At 37.2% G+C, this 13,380-nt stretch overlaps 2 long non-coding RNA genes across 3 annotated transcripts in view; one reads left to right on the top strand and one right to left on the bottom strand.

The window, feature by feature from the left end:
- Positions 1–6,317, bottom strand: part of LOC140501575 (uncharacterized) — a 66,677-nt gene extending 60,360 nt beyond the window's left edge. Inside the window, exons 1-2 of the long non-coding RNA XR_011966244.1 lie at positions 6,239–6,317; positions 2,919–3,083 (exon numbers count right to left, since the gene is read on the bottom strand). This is a non-coding gene — a long non-coding RNA (uncharacterized lncRNA). The remainder of the gene's footprint in view (positions 1–2,918; positions 3,084–6,238) is intronic.
- Positions 6,318–6,381: 64 nt separating this feature from the next.
- The window catches only part of LOC140501574 (uncharacterized), a 43,737-nt gene continuing 36,738 nt past the window's right edge, over positions 6,382–13,380 (top strand). For both annotated transcript variants that reach the window (XR_011966242.1, XR_011966243.1), the window contains exon 1: positions 6,382–6,524. This is a non-coding gene — a long non-coding RNA (uncharacterized lncRNA). The remainder of the gene's footprint in view (positions 6,525–13,380) is intronic.

Raw genomic sequence — 13,380 nt, 5'->3', positions numbered from 1 at the left:
AATAGTGCACTGGACCTGGAATCTGGAAGACCTGAATTCAAATCTAGCCTCAGACACTTATTTGTTGTGTGACTGGGCAAGTCACTTAATACTGTTTGCCTCAGTTTCTTCATCTGTAAAATGAGCTGGAGAAAGAGAAATGGCAAATCACTTAAGTATCTTTGCTAAGAAAACCCCAAATAGGGTCACGAAGAGATGGTCACGACTGAACAGCAGCTACTATATGCACAGATAAACACACATGGGACAAAAATGGCAATCTCTTTTGTTTTGCCTTTTTTTCACAAATGGACAGGATCTAGGCTGAATTTGGATCATCGTTATGATTCAGTTAGCTGGAGGGGATGAATTGCCACTACTGAAAGATAAAGCAGCTGAACAAAATAGGGATTTCAGTGAACTTTTTTATAATTAGAATTAGTGTATCCAAATGTAATTGTCCTTTATGTTTGTTTCTATATCTGTTTTCCTTATATTGGACATACCAGTGTTAACTCACTATCTTTGATAGGAGTAGTTCTCAAAACTTGGTTATGACCTCATGGTTAACCTCAGTAGCTTTAATTCTATTTCTTTTTTAAATGAATCCCCTTTAAGATTTCACTATTGGCTATAATAGAAATGTGGAAGATGTGGAAATTAATTGATTCATTTATTTATTGAGCACTTTATGTATGTCTAGTATGCTGACCTTTAGATGACATGACATATTTAAAAGGAAAGACTAGTTGGGGTGATAATGCATACCCTGTAAAACCTACAAATAACAACCAAATTTAATAGATTAGTGTCAGACAGCATGGAATCGAGGGGAAAGCAAAACAAAACAAACAAACAAAAACCTGCCTCTGTTGTTGGAGGATCTGAGTTTCAGCTCTGAGACTTGTTACCTGTATGACCCTGAGACAATCACTTAACTTCCTTAGGTAGGTTTTACTTTCCTCCTCTGGAAAATGAGAGTGTTGACCTCTGTGGTCCCTTCTAGTGTTGAAGTTAAAAAAAAAAAAAAAATTAAGATCACTGTGTCCTGGAATAGGTAGGATTTGAATTGGGCCTGGAAGAATGGCTAAGAGTCTAGGTGTTACAGTAGTGAGGAGTCTGGAGAGGTAGAATGGGAAAATCTTAGAATTCCCAAATGAGGAACTCTTATTATGTAGGCAATAGGGAGCTATCAGAGGGTTTTAGGAAAAGATGACACGATGATGCAAAGAGGAAAATTAATCTGGAAGTGTACTGGACTGATAGATGGAAGGGAATGGACCATGTCTACAGACTAGCTAGGAGGCTATTACTCTCATCCAGGTGTGAGGTGTAAGGGAATTAGGGAAAGATCTGCAGGGCTTAAACCCTCTTCTCTTTAAAGTGGGAGGGGAAAGTGTGAGAAAGATTAGGGAAAGGACGCAAGTGTATTGAACCCCATACCACTTTGCAATAAGTCAAAAGAAAAGAAAAAAAAAAAAAAAGAAAAACCTAGAAACATCTTATAGTCAGCAAAATAAATCAGCATTTTTAATTTCTTTTTTTTTTTTTTTTTACTATTTGCCCCCTCCAGTTTCACCTCCCTAAGTGAATGCTTATATTACTTGTGCCTGGGGCCATTTCTGTCAGTGGGTGACATTCAAATTATTCTAGCCTGGAGCATATTTTATTTACATAATTGCTCTTTGGGCAAATTTCTCCATTTTTCTGCAAAACCCTACCCCTTTTATTGACACCCTCCCAAGACTCCTACTCCTATGCCATGGTTGAGTCTCCCTGAAAAATAATTACTAGCTTTGATATACAAGAAACCATTACCCACTGATTTAGATAATGAAATAATATAAAATGCAGCAAGATGTCCTATGATTCTGACACACTTCCTGCTGTCTCTAACATCATTTAATGATTTTTTGATTTTCATCTTAAAGTCACCAATACTTCAAATCCCAACCACAGCAGAACATGAATGCTGGGAAGAAAAGAAAAAGAAGGCATTTTATCTTTACATATTTTCTGTATTGAAATGAGCAAAAGAGAAACTGACTTCAAAGCCAATAAGCCAATCATTCCCATGTAGCATCTCTGACTTTAAATAGAGTAAAAACTACTCTGTCAGAGATTCAACTTGATACCTATTGAATTTGGGAAAATGGGTCCATGAAACTGAGTTTGGTACCATCACACTATTAGACTGCCTCTTTTTTGTAAAGAAACATCTCATTTATCCATTAATCTTTCCGTTGCTACTTGCTGCAATGAAGACCGTGTGTCAAGAACAGCTGAGTGCAGTAAATGCCATCAATAAACTGTTAACCTGATTTAGTATTGTATATACAATTTAGTAGTTATAAAAGTCATTTGAAGTTTTGAAAGTAATTTTAATCAATCAATCTTCCCATTGCATTCTATTTTGGAAGTTTTTTTTTTAAGTCAAAACATTTTTATTCGATTCATTAGAAATATCTAGAAACAACTACTACAACTTTAGGCATTAAAAAACAACATTTTTTCCCCAAGTAATGAGAAAAAAAGGGAAGATAGAAAGGTAGAGAGAGGGATAGAACTACCAGGGATGTCCACCATTCTTTGTATCTGTAGGACTGGGATTATTCTGTCATGGGTATTCACATTACTTTGCTCCCATGGTTGGGCATATACTTGTTTTTCCTTATTGGCTCCTATGCCAGAGTGGCTGAATGAAGAATGAGAACTTTCACGTAAAAATGGCATCTTGTGAGGTAAATTGAAGGTCATTAACAAAACTTGGAAAAGGCCTTTGCCAATTCACCTTCCTTGAGCCTACCAACCACAGAAATATATTCTTCTTTTGTTCCTGCACAAATACATTCAATATGCATTTATTAATCACCTACTGTGTGCCTGGCTCAATGATAGGTTCTGGAGACATAAAGGAAAAAAATGCAATGGTCCCATACCTCAAAGAGTTTACATGCAGCCAGAGGACCACTCTCTTTTGTGTGCCTTCAGGAACGAGGAGGCACTGCTACACCTGTGGGAAAATGATGGGAAAATTCACGTGATCTTTGAAGAGATACCCATTTCTGCTGTTTATGCTCAGTACTGATGGATTAAAATCCAGTCTGCAAGAGAAAGAGAACAAGCTTTGATTAGCTAAGCCTCTTTAAATCTCGGTAAACAGAGGGAATCACTCTAACTCGGGTTGCTCCTCGCCCATTATCACCTCATTAAATTACCCGGTGTGATAGCTTTGCTACCTGGAAAGCTTAACAAGGCGACAAACTGCATTGTTTACACAGGTTAGACATTCCTTTAAAGACTTTTTTTTTTTTTTATGTTGTTTCCCCAGGGCAGATGGCTGTGTCCTCACCTTCACTGTTTTAGTGATAAGGATTAGGACCCTGGAGTAAATAGGTAACTACAGAGGGTTTGGAGTCCTGGAGAATTGGAATAATGAAATCTCCCCAAAGCAAACTAGAATAAATGGCCACAAGCTATGCTTTTAACCCAAACAAAAAGTGTAGCGGGGTAGGGAGAAGGTTAATATCCCCTTCCCAATAGCAACCTCCCCCTTCTTTAATATAAGGAGATGCTGCTAGCGTCAAGAAAAGTTTCAGGGTTATCCTCACTTGTGCCAGTATTTCCTTTCTGGTCAGATACACATTTCCAGTGCAGACCCTATTATTTCCATGATGATTTACCAGCAGTTTGTCCTGAGCACTGTGTACAATTGCAAGGGATGAAGGAAGGAAGGAAGGAAGGAAGGAAGGAAGGAAGGAAGGAAGGAAGGAAGGAAGGAAGGGAGGGAGGGAGGGAGGGAGGGAGGAAGGAAGGAAGGAAAGGCGGGAGGGAGGGAGCAAAAAGGAAATAAGCATTCGTTATACAACATGCTGAGCACTTTCTAAATATTATCTCATGTGATGCTCTCAACACCCCTGGGAGGGAGGCGCCATGATCATTTCCATTTTCCTATTTGAGACAGACTGAGGATAAGTGACTTGCCCAGGGTGACACAATGCTAAGTGTCTGAGACCGAATTTTTGCTCAGGACTTCCTGGTTCCAGGCTCAGCACTCTATCCATAGCTCCACCTTGTTGCTTCTATGGAAGAGAAAGGGGAATAGAAAAATAGATGAGATAGACTCATTGGTTCTTTCAAGGCTCAGACCAGAAGCCTCCTCCTCCTTCCTAGATCTGACTAGTTGGGAGGACTCAATAGCGCCTCATATTGCAATGTATAGAATTATTTGTTTTCTTGTTCATTGGTTTTGCCTGTTCTAATTCTCCCAGAATCTAAGCCCCTTGAAGGCAAAAGTGATTTTTTTCCCCTTCTGTCTTCATTGTCTCCCATCCCCCTTCTGCAATTGGCAGTGCTTATTGGATTGGACTTCAGTATATTGAAAAATAGGGCCAGATACCAGCTGGGATATAGTCTTTGCATGCACACAGCAAGCCTCCCCTATTGGTCAAGTGTACTCCGAAGTCTGAACACCAGGTGGGAGCCGAGGCACAGTACAGGCATTTCAGGGATAATTAAAAATGAAATTGCAATGACATCTGTCCCTGCCTCCCCCACACATTGATTTTATCAAGTAGTTTATGTAAAACACAGACAAACAAGTTCTACAAGCAGAGAGTAAGACATAAAAAGGGCTCAGGTGAACTCCGTGCAGATATAAGCACTGATCCTTATAAATGTCCTATATAATTAGAGTTTACAGCTGTTTACCCCGCTAACAGTAGGACTTGGAAGGGTGGGCCAATCTCAGGATGGGCACCTCTTTTCATGCCTCAAGACACATTCTCTATTTAAATAGAAAGAAAGAAAGCAAAGAAAATCTTTCCACCTCTTTATGAAGAACCAAAGAAACTTGGGGTGTATTCCTCTTTTTTTTTTTTTTAATTCAATAACCAAGAGCCTACTAAATAACTCTTTAACCAAGAGTCGTGTTTTAAGACCCACTAGGAAATACTACTAAAGTACAGCCAGGTAATAATGAACTTCAAGGAGCCATTTTTCAAGAGTTTGGTTGGATAATTGTATTTCAGAGATTTATTCTTTGTAATAAGTCTGCTCAATGCCTAGAATGGGTCCTTGGATGAATAATAAGCATAATGAGGACTTTGTGTTTAATGATCTTTCAGCTATGAATCTCAAAGCATTACTAAGGTTTATAACAGATTCTTCTTTTTCTACTTCTTAGACACTAACATTTATAGCTCATTTCCTCCTTAAAATCTTGAGGTTGACATATTCAGGTGGGAAACAAAGAACCATCAACCTAAGTATCCTAGAGTCCTCAGAGTTTGCAACCCTTGTTTTTGTTTTTTTTTCCTTTGATCCAGCTTAACCAGAGTGCAAGGTACAATCTCTGTATTGAATTCCTGTAAAATCTCCTTCCTCACCATTGGTACAGGGAAAATTACAAGATATTTTTGTTATCAGTTATTCATTAGGAAGAACATATATGTGTATATATACATATATATGCAATATCTTTACTATTCTGATCACAAATTATAGTTCTTTCAATTCTGTTAGAAGCTAATCTGTTTTTATTGTTTTTAATTCACTTTATAGTTTTTAATATCTACAGGATAAATTCAGTATAAATATATAGTTTGGAAAGCAATATTGTGCAACTAATCTGCTTCCCCTATACTGAGTCAATGATCTACTATATCCCAGGCACTGTGCTAAGTGCCAGCACCATAAAGGCAAAACAATTGCTGCTTCAGAGAGCTCACTCAAAGCCTACAAAAGGGTCAGACAACAGCAAAAGAACAAGTTTCATAAGCATTTCACAGAATGGAAGCTAGTTTCCCTGAACCTTTCCTCTTCCTTTCCCACTTCTGCAGGGTGCTGTGTAGACAACAGAAACTTAATAAAACTGGATGAATTTAGTTGCATTCCATTTCTTGCCATCTTGGTGACTGTGCTATGGTTTAAGAACTCTTAACCCTTGCTCTTTCACTTCTCCCATTTTTAGATCAATGGTTTCTCACAAACTGACTTCAAGACTTTTTTTTCTATCCCCCCCCTCCCCCCACCTCCTGGCTGAATCACAGAACCATAAATCTGGGATTTCTGGACTTTCTGGAGTTTCATTCTGATATAGACACTGATATCTCCTGACTTACCTCCATTTCATTCCCTCCCCTGCCCCCAAAAAAGAATTGCTCAAGGCCGATAGAGTCAACAGAAGGATTATCAAGCTATTGGAACACAAAGCACCATTTAAGGCTAAGGCTGAAGGTGAAGATTGTACTTCACTTACCTATACAGACCCAATCTCTGGAAGAAATATCTATTAAGGTCACAGGATGTATTTTTGCATAAAGGGAAGATCTTTCTCATCCATTAATAGGCCCATGTGAACTGCCTGAGTCACATAAATCTGTATTGGGAGGAGCTTGTTGAATGGGTGGAACAGAAAGGGGTAAAGCAGAACTGAGAGGAAGTGAGAGACTAGTCAGATCTGAGCACATTATGTTTTATTTCTTCTGTCTGCTGTCCTTCATGCTCAAAAAGGACCGAAATGGCATCACTATGTCGGAGTCAAGGTACCACAAGTTAGACTGTGGCTATTTTATGTTTTATTTATTTGTTTTTTCTTTCTTCTAATTACTGATTTAAAAGCAAATGTGATTTCAATTAACCCTGAAACTTCCATTTAGACTAACTAAAATGAGTTCTAATTCTTAGATCTACTAATATCTCTAGGAACAAAGTCATTTAATAATATATCTATGAAGAATTGGCCCTAGTGAGATGTAGTGAATAAGGAAGGGAAACTTTATTTAGGATTAGAATCCATGCCCCTTTCTTCAAAATGAAACCTCCCTAAAAAGAATGGTGAGACACTGAGCATTTTTTCTGAGAAGTCTTATACTCCCTGCCAACTTTAAAATTTCCTATTTCCTTCCAGAATTATTTTGATACTAGAATGGGGAAAAATAATTTAATTGACGTTAGGCAAAATGGCAAGATTTTCATTTCTCTATTAATTTATCCCAGAGGTTTTCAGACATATGGGCAATACTTTTCCCCCCACTATATTTTTTACAAGTGGAGCCAAGAAAAACAGGTTTTCATGTAATTAACTAAGCATCATTTAGATCGTATTAGTAACTACAGGTAGCACCAACATTTATCAAATGAGGCTTTTTACATTTAGCAATATTATTAGCAGCCTCATACAACATCCTTTTGTGACGTCACAGATGTTTATTTTAAGCTTGATTTTGCTCATTAAAAGAAGCATTTTATCTGGAAAAAATTCTCTTTTGATGGTATCCTTCATGTGTACTCTCAATATATTGTTTCAATTTATTGGACTTTGTTTTTATGTGTAGCTAATGTATTTATAAAAATTTTAAATAGCACTTTTTCCTTTCCATGAACTTGTGAATCTCCATGATAAATATAATGGATTATATTTTCTAGATTTTGAATTTTTACTTTGTTTTTCTGTATTTCTCCTACTTAAACTGTCTTTCTTGTCTTTTCTTCTATTAGTTTCAGTTGCTGCAGTGGATTTTCTCTTCAAACTGGTTAAATCAGATATCTTTTACAAAGGGATGTTATTTTATTTTTAAAATAGACATTTAAGACAAATTTAGTTTAAAAAAATTCATTCAATTATCTGTAACTATTTTCTAGTTGCTTAAATTCTTTAAAGTTTCAGTTATTCTGGAAATCAGCTTAGTCTGTCCTACTGACCAAAATGAAGAAAGTTGGGAAGTGTAACAGACATTATGGTACTATTAACTTCCACAAAAAGATTGTTTAACTTGGAGTTTACTCCCTTTACATTCAAATGCAGCAAGCATCAGTATGACACAACTCAGCTTTGTCAGAGTTTACTCTGATTGACAGTGATGATGGCAGATGGTGCCTACATTGAGATTCGATATGCACCAACTCAAATTTGACCCCATATGCACATACCATTTTAAATAAGTACTGTGCTGTATTAGCTGTCAGAGCAAATTCACTACATTAGTCTTACTTTTGTTGATTTTTATTTGACCTTTTTTCATTGAAAAAATCATGAGTTGCACTTGAAATTTCCAATTATTTTTTATTTTGGTCATTGTTTCATGCTCTTCCAGAGAGGGTTTCCAGCCAAGCACATTCCAAAGGGGGATACCTCTCAGTTTGAAAAACTTTGCATTAAGTTATGGTTCCTACCCTCATGGAGCTTGTGTAAATAGGGAACATAAGTCACATAAAAGGAATTCCTAATATACACATTATTATTTTCACTTTAATTCAATTCAGGAATAATTTCTTAAATGCTTAGGTGGCAGGCATTGAACTAATTCCTCAACCTCTGCCCTTAAGGGTTTTATATCCTACAGAAGGGAAATTGCATGTCTACAGATAAGTGAAATAAAAATATTTATTTTTAAAATAGGGAGTAATTTTGGGGGTAGAGGTGTGAGATAACCAATACATAACAATAAACTGAAAAGAGTTTGTTTAGGTTTTTTTTTTTGTTTTTTGTTTTTTTTTTTTTTTTGATATTTGATGTGATACTAGATCTGAGCCCAAAGTTTGGCAACTGATTGGATGTGGGAAGTAAAGGAGGGTGAAGAGTTGAGGATGACTCCTAGGTTGTAAAACCTGGCGATTGGAAGAATTGTGGAGCCCTCAATAATCATATGAAATATAGAAGGAAGTTTGGATTGGGGAAGGAAGATGAGTTCTGTTTTGGGTGTGATTAGTTTGAGATGACTATAGAACAATGAAGTTGGGATAACCAGTGGGAAATAGGACATGTCAGACTGGTGAGACATGAAGGCTAGTTATATAGATGAGGAAATTATTTGCCTAGAGGACCCAATCATTGCAGAAATGTATTAAAGTTGCAAGTTAAAGATCTACATGAGGTTCAAGGGAAAAGTTTGTTTCATTCTTTTTGCGAGAATGCATCAGTTCCCATGATTCAAACCTCTCCCATCATAAAAAAAGAAGCATAAGTAAAGTACAAAAATATCAGTCTTGGAGTCAGAAGACTCAGGCTTCAATTCCCAGCTCTGATACCTATTAGCTGCACAACTTCCCTGTGCCTAATTCTTCATTTGTAAAAAGGGAACAATAATAATTACAATAATATGTACCCTGCCTATCAAAACACAAGAACCCTAATTTAGATTGAATCTTATCAAGAATACTGTACTAGTCTCCTCCCTGAATCTAGTTTCTTCCCTCTCAAATCCATTCTCCACATAGCTGCCAAGTGGAGATCTGGAAAACATAGGTCTAACCCTGTCACTCTTTTGCTCAAAAAATTTCTGTGGCTCCCTATTGTCTCAAGAATAAACATCACCTTCTTGGGCTTCAGTGGGCTATAAAACAAAGTCAAAAATGTCCTTGTGAGGATGGAGGGAAAAGTAGAGGGGGGAGGGGAAGGAGAGAGGATAAATTACATGTAAAACAATAAGTGATTTCAAAATATTTTTAAAACATGAAGCATTTTGGAAAGGGGTTGCTTTTTATTTTTCAAATTACTTTTGGAACTCCTCTTTGGTAGTTTCCATCACAGTATTGTTTGTTTTTCTTAACTTTGTTTCCTCTGTTCAAGGAGTGATTTTCCTGGGATGGGAGAACCAACGGCCAATACTCTGCAAAATCTTCTTGTTGGAGGTGTCATTAATGATGTATCTTGAAGGAAGCCAGAAGTTCCAAGATGTAGAGATGAGGAAGGTTTTTTTTTTTTCTAATAATGGAGAACAGGTATTAAGGAGAATGATGGCATTAGATATATTAGATAGCAAACAGAAAATAGGCTACTTGGGCTATAACCTGGCATGTGTGTGGGGAGTCCTTTATCATGTTGGATGGAAATGTTTAATAAGACTTAAAAGAATAGAGATCATAACTATCAGTGGACTCCAAGTCTCTGTCCTGTCTCTCAACGTTCTTTCATCTGGTGAACTCATGGACTTAATTATCCATCCTAAGCATGTGTGTTCATCCTTCATTGCTGAAGAAGACCATGCCATCAGAGAAATAATGACATGACTTGCACTTGACTTTGTTTTGAGTGAGGGAGGGCTGTGCAGGTCACCAGCCTCACTTTTCTCCTCCAGAGCCATCTAAATCCAGTGACCAGATATTCATCAGGATGATTGGAGAAGACCCAGGATGAGGCAAGTGGGGTTAAGTGACTTGTCCAAGATCACACAGCTAGTGAGTGTCAAGTGTCTGAGGTGAGATTTGAACTCAGGTCCTCCTGACTCCTGCACTGGTACTCTATCCACTGTACCACCTAGCTGCCCTTCCACCCTATGCAGATGACTCCCAGATCTATATACTCACCCCAGTCCCTCTTCTGAGTTTTAATCTCACTTATCATCTAGGACCACCTGGGCATGTCAAAATATGTGTCTGATAGACATCCTAAGCTCAGCACATCCAAAATGGAATTCACTCTCTTTACCTCAAGGTCACAACCTTGTCTGAACTTCCGAATTTCTGTTAACATCATCACTATTCTTCCAGTCTCCCAGATTTGCAACCTCAAGCATTATCCTTGATTCTTCTGTTTGCCTCATCCTGCATATGTTATCAGTTGCTCAATTCTACAAAATCTTTCACCTCCATTCACTTTTCACTACTCACAAAGCCAATGACTTACTTCAGACCTGCATCCCTCATCACCTCTTACCTGGGATTATTATAATGGCTGCTTTAGTTGTCTTAGATAACTTCTCTCCACTCTTCAATTCATTCTCCACACAACTGTCAAAGGGGATTTGCATAGGTGGAGATCAATGATAATCCTCTGCTCAATAAACTCCATTCGCTATTTATTTCTTCTGAAGCAAAACATAAATCCCTCTTTTTTGGCTTTTAATTCTTTTTTTTACAAGCTTTCTCCAGGCTTCTTTTCCAGTTTAATTTTCTCCTATTCCCCCACACACACTTTCTAGCTCAACCAAATCGTTTTCTCCCTGGGTTCCTTACCCTTGGTCCTCTATCTCCTGTGTCTGTGTCTTTACACTGGCTGTCACCTATGCTGTCTCTCTCCTTCCCTCTGCTTCATGGAATCCTTTTATTTATTCAAGACTCAGCTTAGGTACTGCCTTCTATATCCTATAGAAGGTGTATAGAAAGGTATACAACAGAAAGAGTCTTTCCTGATCCCCTGCAACTGTTTGTGCCTCCTCCCCTAAACAATCTTATAATTATTATATACGTATTCTGTAAATGTGTAGATCTATGTAGGTATGCATATAATTAGGTATATATGCATATATACGTAAGAATGTCTAACATTTATCAGTCTATCCATATGTATGGCTATATGTATCACTACATCTGTGTACCTTTATGAATATTCATACTTATATACAGATACTGCTTCTCCCCAACAGAATGTAAGCTTCTTGATAGTGGGAATTGTTTTGCTTTTCTATCTGTATCACCAGTACAGTGCCTGGCATGGGGTAGGTGCAGACATAGTAAATGTCTGTTGAATAATTGATTGAATAAAAATAGACTGAAGACTTTGAACTTGAATTCAGCAATCGAATTAAATCAATGGATGAAGTCAATGTTTATCTCGGACTCCTCCAGACAAGACACAAGAGTATAAAGCTATTGAAAAACAAATTAAAGTTTTGTATGTTAAGAGACTGACTAGAATCCTGAAGTAAAAACTTAAAAAGAAAGATCACATTTAAGGCAATTAGCACATTTACAAATTCAGTTTTAATGTATACCTATGTAATGGTAAAATGGATGACAATGAATCTAGAAAGTGGCAAATCACATTCATCAGAAAAAATGATATATTAATATTTTACTTGCTAGAATTGCTTCAGGGCAAATAATGCCGACCACTTAAATACAAAATGAGTGTACATAAATTGGATTGAAGATATGAAGATATTACTATGCACAATAGCCTATGGATGAACTGAATTTGAATCATGGGAGTTCTGCAACACTGACAAACATAGCAGAATAACAAAAACAACTTTTATTAATGGTGATACCGGTTAAATAGAAGAGCTCACATTCCTAGAACCAGGGAGAAACCTCAGGAAAACACTTTAGTAATGGTGACCTATATAGGAACCTTGAAGGTTCTCTCTCATTTGGTGTGTCCAAAACAAAGTTCAAAATTATTCAAGATTCCTAGAAAATTATAACGCCTGAAAAAATCTTGTTTGACAGCCCTCTAATCCTAAACATCAGGCAAGTGATTAAATAAGATGTGTACCCAAGATATTAACTACCGTGATGGAGTAAATGAAACACATATTTCAATTTGAGAAGAGTTTCTTTGCAGATGGAAAAAGTTTTCCAGATCTTGAAGTTTTGAATGATGTTGTGCTACAAGCTTCTGAATCCCAGAGCCTTCTGAATGAGTTCTGCAATGATCCAAAGAATTTGGCCTAGGCAGCCAAAGAGAACAAACAAGGTGTATAATAAATGCATATTAGGATCTAGACAATGATATGCAGCTCCATAGCTTATCTATCAGCACATCACATAAAACTTGTAGAGAAACTACAGACTAAAGAAAAAAAAGATTTGGACCCACAATCAAACAGGAGAAGCAGAAAGGCATGGATTGCCTTTGGGAAATTATAAAGGTTCTTTAATAACTCCAAATTCCTCCCAGCAACAAAATATTTTTAATACTAATTTTTTACTAGTGTTTTGTTACAACAGGACACAAAACACTATAGTCTGTACAGAATTAAAAGTCAGTATTACTCGGAGGACAATGCAAAAGTGCATGTTGGACATGAACAAGCTGCAACACACAGCAGAGAATTACAATGAAAAAATGGAGTAAAGGATTTCCTCAAAGAAATATATGATCAAAAAAGGTGGTTAGTCAGATGGCAAGGCAGAGTGGTGGCTGGTTGACAGCCTTATGTAGCTCATCTGATGTCTCTAAATGTCAGGAGAAAACAAATATGGCCCCTGGCACAATGGGTCGATCTCTTGGGGGCAAATGTCTAGCAGAAATTAGATAAAAAGCACCACACTAATGGGCTTGCATGGATGGATTGTGATCTATATATTTGGAATTAACATCCAAATCTACAAGATCAAAAATCCATTTGAATATTTGTTTATTACCTTCACTTTAACTTTTACAATAACCTCCTAATTAGTCTCCTTGCATCCAGTCTCTCCTCTCTACAGTACATCCTCCCCAGACTCCATATTCCTAAAGCACAGGTATGATGACTATGCTCTTTCCTTATTCCAGAAGCTTCAATGGTTCCCCAGTATTCCTAGGAGAAACAAATTCCTCCATTTCACATCCAAAAGCCTTCTAGAATACCTTTCAATCAATCAAGATCACTGTACCTCACATATACTGTGCTCCAGCCAGATTGGACTATGAGGAAAACTGTGGGCAGCTAGGTGGTACAGTGGATACAACAC

This window comes from Notamacropus eugenii, chromosome 4, assembly GCF_028372415.1.
Source record: "Notamacropus eugenii isolate mMacEug1 chromosome 4, mMacEug1.pri_v2, whole genome shotgun sequence".
NCBI lineage: Eukaryota > Metazoa > Chordata > Mammalia > Diprotodontia > Macropodidae > Notamacropus > Notamacropus eugenii.
The sequence above is the reverse complement of the archived record's forward strand: the minus strand, read 5'-3'. Positions and strand labels throughout refer to the sequence as shown.